The sequence below is a fragment of the Callorhinus ursinus genome, unplaced genomic scaffold (genome assembly GCF_003265705.2).
Source record: "Callorhinus ursinus isolate GAN/ISIS: 27379988/994484 unplaced genomic scaffold, GSC_fseal_2.0 scaffold5, whole genome shotgun sequence".
In the NCBI taxonomy this organism is placed as follows: Eukaryota; Metazoa; Chordata; class Mammalia; order Carnivora; family Otariidae; genus Callorhinus; species Callorhinus ursinus.
In genome coordinates, this window is record NW_027397067.1 from 40885236 (window position 1) to 40894539 (window position 9304).

At 41.0% G+C, this 9304-nt stretch overlaps 1 long non-coding RNA gene across 1 annotated transcript; it reads right to left on the reverse strand.

Annotated features, from left to right (window-relative positions):
• Window positions 1-1788: 1788 nt before the first annotated feature.
• LOC141372815 (uncharacterized) lies at window positions 1789-8955 on the reverse strand. Its single transcript, XR_012378260.1, has 3 exons — window positions 8744-8955; window positions 4673-4757; window positions 1789-1921 (listed from the first exon to the last, which is right to left on the reverse strand). It is a non-coding gene; the product is annotated as an uncharacterized lncRNA (long non-coding RNA).
• Window positions 8956-9304: the final 349 nt, after the last annotated feature.

A 9304-nucleotide genomic window follows, 5' to 3' on the forward strand; every position in this document is an offset into this window, starting at 1 on the left:
TGAAATTAGAGCTACCGTTCGATCCAGCAATTGCACTACTGGGTATTTACCCCAAAGATACAAATGTAGGGATCCAAAGGGGTATGTGCACCCTGATGTTTATAGCACCAATGTCCACAACAGCCAAACTGTGAAAAGAGCCAAGATGTCCATCGACAGATGAATGGATAAAGAAGATGTGGTATATATATGCAATGGAATATTATGCAGCCATCAAAAGGAATGAGATCTTGCCATTTGCAACGACGTGGATGGAACTGGAGGGTGTTATGCTTAGTGAAATAAGTCAATCAGAGAAAGACATGTATCACATGACCTCACTGATATGAGGAATTCTTAATCTCAGGAAACAAACTGAGTGTTACTGGAGTGGTTGGGGGTGGGAGGGATGGGGTGACTGGGTGATAGACATTGGGGAGGGTATGTGCTACGGTGAGCGCTGTGAATTGTGCAAGACTGTCGAATCACAGATCTGTACTTCTGAAACAAATAACGCAACATATTTTAAGAAAAAAGAAAAAGAAGAAGATAACAGGAGAGGAAGAAAAGGGGAGTATGTCAGAGGGGGAGACGAACCATGAGAGATGATGGACTCTGACAAACAAACTGAGGGTTCTAGAGGGGAGGGGGTAGGGGGATGGGTTAGCCTGGTGATGGGTATTGAGGAGGGCACGTTCTGCATGGAGCACTGGGTGTTATGAACAAACAATGAATCATGGAACACTGCACCAAAAACTAATGATGTAATATATGGTGATTAACATAACAATAAAAAAATTTAAAAAAAAACTTTTGTTCTGCAAAAGTTATTACAAACAACATGAAAAGATAAGCCATCTCTATATTGATGCTCTAGAGAAAATAAAGTACATATACACTGCAGCATTTTTTATAATACAAAAAATTGGAAACAATCAATATTCATCAGAAGAATACAAACACTAGTTTATTCATACAATAGAAATCTACACAGCACTAAACGTAGCAATATGGATAAGCCTCTAAAACATAATGTTGTGTTAAAAAGTAAATTTTGAAAAGGTATGTAAATATTATACCAATTATAAAAAGTTTAAAAACACAAAAAAATACTGTATCATTAATGAATACATACATATAAAGTAGAAGTATATAAACAGACATGGAAAGAATATGTACCACTTTGAAGATAGTGATTATCATAAGAAAAAGGGAAAGAAGGAACAAGATGAAGGGGTGGGGTTTTAACTTACCTGGAACTTTTGTTTATTAAAAAAAAATCTGAAGCAAATATGGTAAAATCTGCCCAATGAATATCTAGGGCTCAGTTAATTATTTCTGTGTGTTTGATATATTTCCTAATGTAAAAAAAATTAAATAATGCCCAAAATAAAAATTTAAGACATATACAAAAATTCTATTTTTATAAGATTTTTTGCCTTCATGTCTACTATATATATGTAAATGTATATATATCCTCTACCTCTACCTATCAGATAGCTAGATAGATAAATCAATCTAGAAAAATAGATAAATAGATAGATCTAGAAAAATGTTCACCTAATATTAACATAACATTATATCATATAACACTGGCATTTTTTTCTTTATTATACTTCTCAAGTTTTGATGGAACTTCTAATAATGAATACGTATTCATTTTTTTCTAAAACTCAAAGAACTTTGCTTTATTTTTTTTCATATTTTATTCAGATTTCCTTAGTTTTTACTTTTTACCTATTTGTCCATTTCCTCTTCCAGGATCCCATCCGGGATACCACATTACATTTAGTTGTCATGTCTCCTTAAGCTCCTCTTGACTGTGACAGTTTCTCAGACTTTCCTATTTTTGATGATCTTGACAGTTTTGAGGAGTACTGCTCAGATATTTTGTAAAATGTCCTTGTACCTGGATTCATCTTATGCGTTTCTCACGATCACCCTGAAGTTACGGATTTTGAGGAGGAAGACCAACAGTGTAAGTTACCGTTATCATTACATCCCATAAAAGGTACATACTTGGAACATAACTTATCACTGTTGATACCGACCTTAATCACCTGGTTGAGGTGGTGTTTGTCATGTTTCTCCACTGTAAAGTTACTCTTTTTTCCCTTTCTTTAGAAAGAAGTCACTATGTGCTGCCTACATTTAAGGAGTGGGTAGTTATGCTTCACCTCTTTGAGGGCAGAGAACCTGCATAAATTATTTGGTATTCTCTGCATGGGAGATCTGTCTCTTCTTCCCCATGTACTTACTTATTCAGTCCTTTATTCATTCAATCGTTCATCTCAGCATGGACTCAGGGCCATTTGTTTTGCACCTCAGTTTATAATCCATTACTACTGTATTTTATTGCTCAAATTTTTCCAGCTTTGGCCATTGTAAGTTTTTTCAACTGGTCCCTGTGTTCATCTGACATACCTCCCTTCAGTGTGTGGTTTTTGTTTTGTTTTGTTATCAATATTTCAAAGCAATATGCAGAAAGATTAATATATTAATAATAAGAGAAATGTTGATAGATCTATTAATAGTGCTTAGTACTGGGGTGCCTGAGTGCCTCAGCTGGCATCTGCCTTCGGCTCGGGTCATGATCTCAGGGTCCTAGGATGAAGCCCCTGCATCGGGCTCCCTGCTCAGCGGGGAACCTGGTTCTCCCTCTCCCTCTGCTGCCGCTCCCCCTGCTTGTGCACTTGCTCTCTCACTCTCTCAAATAAATAAATAAAATCTTAAAAAAAAAAGTAGTACTTAGTAGTTTTGAGCACAAAGACCTTAATAATAAGCAAAATTACTGATATAACAGTGAGAATAAGGCACCTGGGTGGTTCAGTCAGTTAAGCATCTGCCTTCAGCTCAGGTCATGATCTCAGAGTCTTAGGATCAAGTCCCACATCGGGCTCCCTGCTCAGTGGGGAGTCTGCTTCTCTGCCCCTCCCCTGGCTCCTGCTCTCTCCCTCTGGCTCACTCTCTAATAAATAAAATCTTAAAAAAAAAAAAAAAAAAAACAGTGAGAATATTAGCTCAACAATATTAAAATATTATTTTTTGAATTTTCCAAATTAGAAATCATTGACTGATCTATGATATTAATTGGAGCTAAGCTTTTGGAGCACTCACTACATCAAGTATTCTGCTAAGCACTTAATATCTACTGCTCCATTAATCCTTACAACAACCCTGTAGCTAACCCTTGAGGAACATAAGGCTTAGTTTCATCACTCTAGGAGTCGAGGATCGTGCCTCTCAAAGTATGGTTTTTTAAACAGGACTTTACTTCCTTAGTCTGTACTTTCTAACTGATTAAGTTCCTCCCGACTTATGTTTTAACTCAGGCAAGATGCCCAGCAGCAAAACATTCCTTGATGGGAATCGAAATTTCCCCGCTCAAGCAATAAGGACTGCCCAGATACCAGCAAGACCCCCCATGATCAACTCCAAGACAATGATTATTGACCTGACCTCTATTGCCCACCTGCACGTACCCACCAACCTCTGTCCCACATTTTCCTTACATAAACCTAGCAGTATTTTCAGCACTTTGGAGACAGTCTTTGGGATATTAGTCTGCTGTCTTCCGGTGTCCTCCTCAGTGATAAATCCCTTTCTTGTTTCACCACCTTGTCTCTCTGCCTCTGGATTTTGATAGTGCTGAGTGGCTGAACCCGGTCTTCTTGGGACCCCTGGAGCTGGCTGTTCCTGCATCCTTGGGCCCTGGCTACAGTCCCTAGATCAGCAGCATCAGTAGCTCCTGAGAATTTGTTATAAATGTATATTCTTGGCTCTCACTCCAGACTTCCTGAATCAGAAACTCAGGCTGGGGCCCAGAAAGCTATGTCTTCACAAGCCCTCTAGCTGACTTGGATGCACACCAACCCTCAAGAGAGTGATTAAGCTGGGCTTTAAATTTAGGTGTAGACCTCAGAGCCCACTAAAGCCCTTCTGCTTCATCACTTAATGATACTCCCTCCTTAATATACTAAGAAAGCCAGTTATAGGTGAGTTCTCAAAAACTGATCATAAAAGACACAGGAGTCTGGGGCAGTTTTCATCCTACCCCCTTGACTTGTAGCGCTTGAGCAAATAATTTTAAGTACTAAATTTACCACTAGAGGGAGTCCTTATATCCCCTCACATACTGAATCTTCAGAGTAAAAACTAAAATCAAACAAATAATAAACAAAACCATTTGCTAGAGAGAGGTTCTTGGTTTTGTTTTTTAATCTGTGTATCAGCATTAAAACAATTTGCTAAAACTAACATGGAACAGCTACATCTGAAGTTACATTGTTTAGACATAAACAATGGCAAATAAATACACTCTATCATGGTTGTTCACTTAACATCTTACTTCATTTCTAAAATGGGACAAGGCGGGAGGGGAGGAGAAAGCTAAGATTAAGAAAAGAATAACATGGGGCGCCTGGGTGGCTCAGTTGGTTAAACATCTGCCTTCGGCTCAGGTCATGATCCCAGGGTCCTGGGATGGAGTCCCCCATTGCATCTGGCTCCCTGCTCAGCGGGGAGCCTGCTTCTCCTTCTACCTCCCACTCCCCCTGCTTGTGCTCTCTCTCTCTCTCTCTCTCTCTGACAAATTAATTAATTAAACATTTTAAAAAACCACATGGATGCTCATATTTTAAAAAAAGAATAACATAACTTAAATAAAATAATCTAATTTGAACTATAACATCACCTCAATAACTGATCCAGTTATGTATACAGCTGTCTCCTTCCACCTTTATGTGATCTCTTGGGTTAAAGAATGGTAAATCCAGCACCTGGTACATGATAAGTTCTCAGTAAATAGCGCTGAATAAATGAGTGAATGAAGTTCATGTAACTCTTTGCGACAATTGGACCTTTCTTAAACCAACCTAAATAACTGGAATTTATTCAATGTTATGCAAAATAAGATTGTGCCATTTTCACTATAAAGATAAAATATGTAGTAGTTTAAGAAAAGTCCACGAAAAGTCAGGTTATACTGCTTGTAGCCTGGAACAATAATTCCCAGAGATTTTGGAAGGATACACCTATAATTGATCACTGACACACACTCTCCTTAATCCATATATGGAATGTCATTCACTGACTACTTAAAGTAATTTATTTAATGTTTCCATTTGTTTAAGAACTTTGCAAAAAATCATAATGTGTGTGGTGTGTATGTGAGAGAGATACCTATCTCTAGAGAGATCCTGGCACAGTGGAAAGAGTGCTGGAAAGAGAAAATAAAGGACAATTCCAGCTCCTCTACTATTTCATCTTGTGACCATGGCCAAAGCACTTGGCCTTCTCAGGCCCCCAGCTCCACTCCTATGGAATGACGTATACTAGAAGAAAGTATAGCCAAATAAAAGTGCCTCCAAGTAGTGAAAAGATTTAAGAACAATTATGTTGATACATGTTTTGAAAGTCTGTTAACAAGAAGGTAAGACCAAAGAGGGGCCCAGAGCTCAGGAGAAGGGTTCCTAAAACATATTCATTCCATATGTTAGGTGGAGGCTGAAACAGTACAATTCAATATATATTTCTTCAAAAATTTTACATGAGGCATTTGCTAAAAGATTTAAAAGTTACATGATAAATAAATAGCTGTTGCTCTAACATATAAATACCTTCACATCAATACTAAGATAAGGACTGTGATCCTTAATTTGCATCAACTTGACTGGGCCACAGGATGTCCAGACTTTTGGCCAAACATTATGCTGGGTGTGTTTGTGAGGATGTTTCAGAAGGAGATTAACATTTGAACTGATAGACTGAATAAAACAGATTGTCCTCCCTAATGTAGATAAGCCTTATCCAATCAATTTAAGACTTGACTAGAACAAAAAAATCTGAGGGGGAAGGAATGCTCCTGCCTGACTGCTAAAACAGGTATATTGCTTTTTTTCCAGCCTTTAGACTCAGTCAGAAATATCAGCTCTTCTTGAGTCTTCTGTCTGCCAGCTTTTGGACTGGAATTCATACCATCAGCTCTCCTGGGACTCCAGCTTGCTGACTGCTTATCTTGGGACCTAGCCTCCATTATCACATGAGCCAATTCTTTATAATAAACCATATGGATGGATAGATAAATAATAAAAACATATATATACACACACACTATATTTAGTATATATACTATTAGTTCTGTTTCTCTGAAGAACTCTTGTGCAAGGACCAAATCCTTAGCATGGCTAAAATGCCTTACATGAACTGACCTCTCCCTACCACTCCAACTACATCACATATCATCACGCCCACCACCCCCACTCCAGCTTCATTGATTTTCTTCCACTTCCTCAAACACACCATGCTCTCACTGTCATGGGGTTTTCACTCATTTTTTCATTGATAAATTCAACTATTACTAAGTTCCTACAATGAATCAAGGACTTTGGTGCTGCAGAGAATATAATATGAATAAGATAGCAAAGTGCCTAGTTTCATGCAGAATATATTCTAGTCATGGGAGACAGAAATAGCCTATAAACAAATAGGTTAACTTCAGGGAGTGACATGTGCTTCAAAGGAAACAAAACAGTGATATGGTAATAATTAGGTGATCAGAGAAAACCTCATACTGTGCCTACAGAATTCTGTGATAAGAAGGGGCCAGTCATGTGACAATCTGAGGGAAGAGTGTTCTAGGCAGAGAAAATAACAAACACAAAACCGAGCTTGAGAGACGCCTGGGTGGCTAAGTCAGTTAAGCGTCTGCCTTCGGCTCAGGTTATAATCCCAGGGTCCTGGGATCAAGTCCCACATCAGGCTCCCTACTCAGCAGGGAGTCTGCCTCTCCCTCTGACTTGCCGCTCCCCCTGCTTGTGCTTGCTCTCTCTGGCAAATATATACAATCCTTAAAAAAAATAAAAAAATTTTAAAAATAAATAAGATGAGCTTGATATATGCTAGGAACAGAAAGAAAGATATTGTAGCTATAACATAGTGGGGCCGTGAAAGTAGATGGGTAGGCAAGAATGAGATACAGCCTTCATAGCCAGGGTAAAGATTTAAAATTTAAAGCATAGTGGGAGTCTGTTTTAATCCATTTAAGCCGCTATAGCAAAAAACAAAAAGAACCCCCCAAAACCCCCACAAGAACAAAAACAAAACAAAACTACCATAATCTGGGTGCTTATAAAAAACAGAAATTTACTTCTCACAATTCTGAAGGCACTAGCTGATTCGGTGTCCAATGAGAGCCTCTTCCTGGTTGACAGCCTTTTTCTACATGTTTTATTTTGCACTGCAGTGTGTAACTGTGGATGTGGAGGGACCAACAAGGAGGGTTTGCAGTAAAGGTGAATGATGATAGTAGCCTGGATTATGGTAATGCAGAAGAAATGAAAAAGGAATGATTCAGGATATGTTTTGGAGGTGGGATAGATGGAAATTGTCAGCGTGCCTGGGGAAAAGAAAGGATGATTCCAAGGTCTTTGACTTGAATAATCAGTTGGGGGGGGCAGTTCCATTTTCTGAGACATGGAAGTTAGGGTGGATGGGAATGGGGTTGGGGGTGGGAGGAAGGAAGTCTGCCTATACTGGCCCTCTCTCTGGACTGGTTTTCCCTCCTTCTTCACCTAGGTAACCCTCCCCAATCTTTGGATCTCAGTTCAAACGTCACTTTCTCAATGAAGTACGTTCCCCAACTAGTTCAAACCAAACTTCTATATTAAGTATATGCTATCTTGGCACCATGCACTTTTCCTTAGTACCTGCGTTATACTGCAAAAGCGGTCACTAACAGGTTGCCTCTTGCTGACAGACTTCCCACCCCTGGATTTGTGAGCGAGGCCGTCCTGGCTCATCCAGCCACCAGCTGACCCACAGATGACCAAAAAGATATAAAAGAGCCCATTTGAGCAGACCAAAATACAAGAACCAGCCGGCCCACTCATAGAACGCTGAGTTAGCCAAAGGGCTGTTATAAGCCACTAGGTTTTGCCATGGTTTATTACAGAGCAAAAGTAGATACAGTAGCACAAACCTCTGTAATTTTACATGTATTTATTTGATTAGTGTCTATCCCTCTGAAGAGACTATGAGCTCTACAGGAGCAAAGACTGTTCTGATTTTAGTTTACCACTCCATGCTCAGAGCCCAGCATAGTATCGGGACTACAACAGGCATTCAATAGGTAACTGGCTGAATGAATGCAAGGGGGCGAAGAGAGGAATACATTGTAACGTAAGAGAATAAGGGAAGTTTCCTAAGAGAGGTAACAAAGGACTGGGGACATCCATTTGTCCAAAACATACTTTTATCAGCATAAGACACTGGGGAATATAAGACCAAAATTACATTTACTCTACCTCCAAGAGCCCAGTCTAGACTAAGGGAGCCAGTACAAAATCAAGAAAGTACACTAGCAAGGAAGAGGCCCCTAACACTGTCAGGAAGACAGAAATGTGAGAGTTCTCAAGAGAGAGTTCTTGAGAGAGAGAAAGCTTGAATTTAGTACTAACTGTTTACTTGGAAGAGCAGCACAAGGGAAGGCCAAAAGAGCCCAAAGCACATGGGAGCTCAAAGGTAAAAGAAAAGTCTCCTGCTTGTTTTTTTTTTTTTTTTTTTTTTTTTGTCTCCTGGCGTGCTGTTCAACAGTTTAAGTGGTCGTCACCTCACCGAACTCTAAGGTTCTTCAGGATGAGGGTCCTTTCTTCTCATCTTTGTATAGTCCAGTGTCTAACACGATCTTTTCCAGAAAATAGGAACTCAACAAATATTTGCTGAAAAAATGAAAAGTTCAAGATGAGACGGTAAGCATCGCTCTTACCAAAGGCAGCTTTCCAAAGAGCCCACAGTTTCAGATTCAACACAGGCAAGCGGACACGCTGAGCAGATGTTCCAAGGCTAAGTGGCGCAGAAGCAGTAACTGGACCCCATTGGCCTTTAGTTCTACGTTTCCCTCCTAGTTACTGGTTGATTGGCTTTCTCCCTCCTTGGCTCACAGTCCAGGCTGGAAGGACTGACTGGAGGCGGTGTTTGGTAAGCGCGGCTCTCCACGCGGATAAAAGGCCCGCCAGCGGGCGCCGGCCTCCACCGCGGGCCGGCCACACTCGGCGGGAAGGAACGCGCCAGGCGAACACGCCGGAGGGGCTCGGGCTGGGCGCCACGGCGCACACCGCCCCCCCCCGGGCCCCGGCTTCCCCTCGCCGCTCTCCCGCCGACTCGGGCCCTGAGCGCGGGGACGTGCCGCGTTGCCGTAGAAACGCCGGAGCCGGCGCGGCGGCGCGCGGGGCGGGCTCTCAGGCTCCAGGCGGCGGCGGCTCGCAACCCGGCGCACGCTCGGGCGCTTCCGAGCCCAGGTCGTTGGGCCCGGATCGGGGTCCCCGGC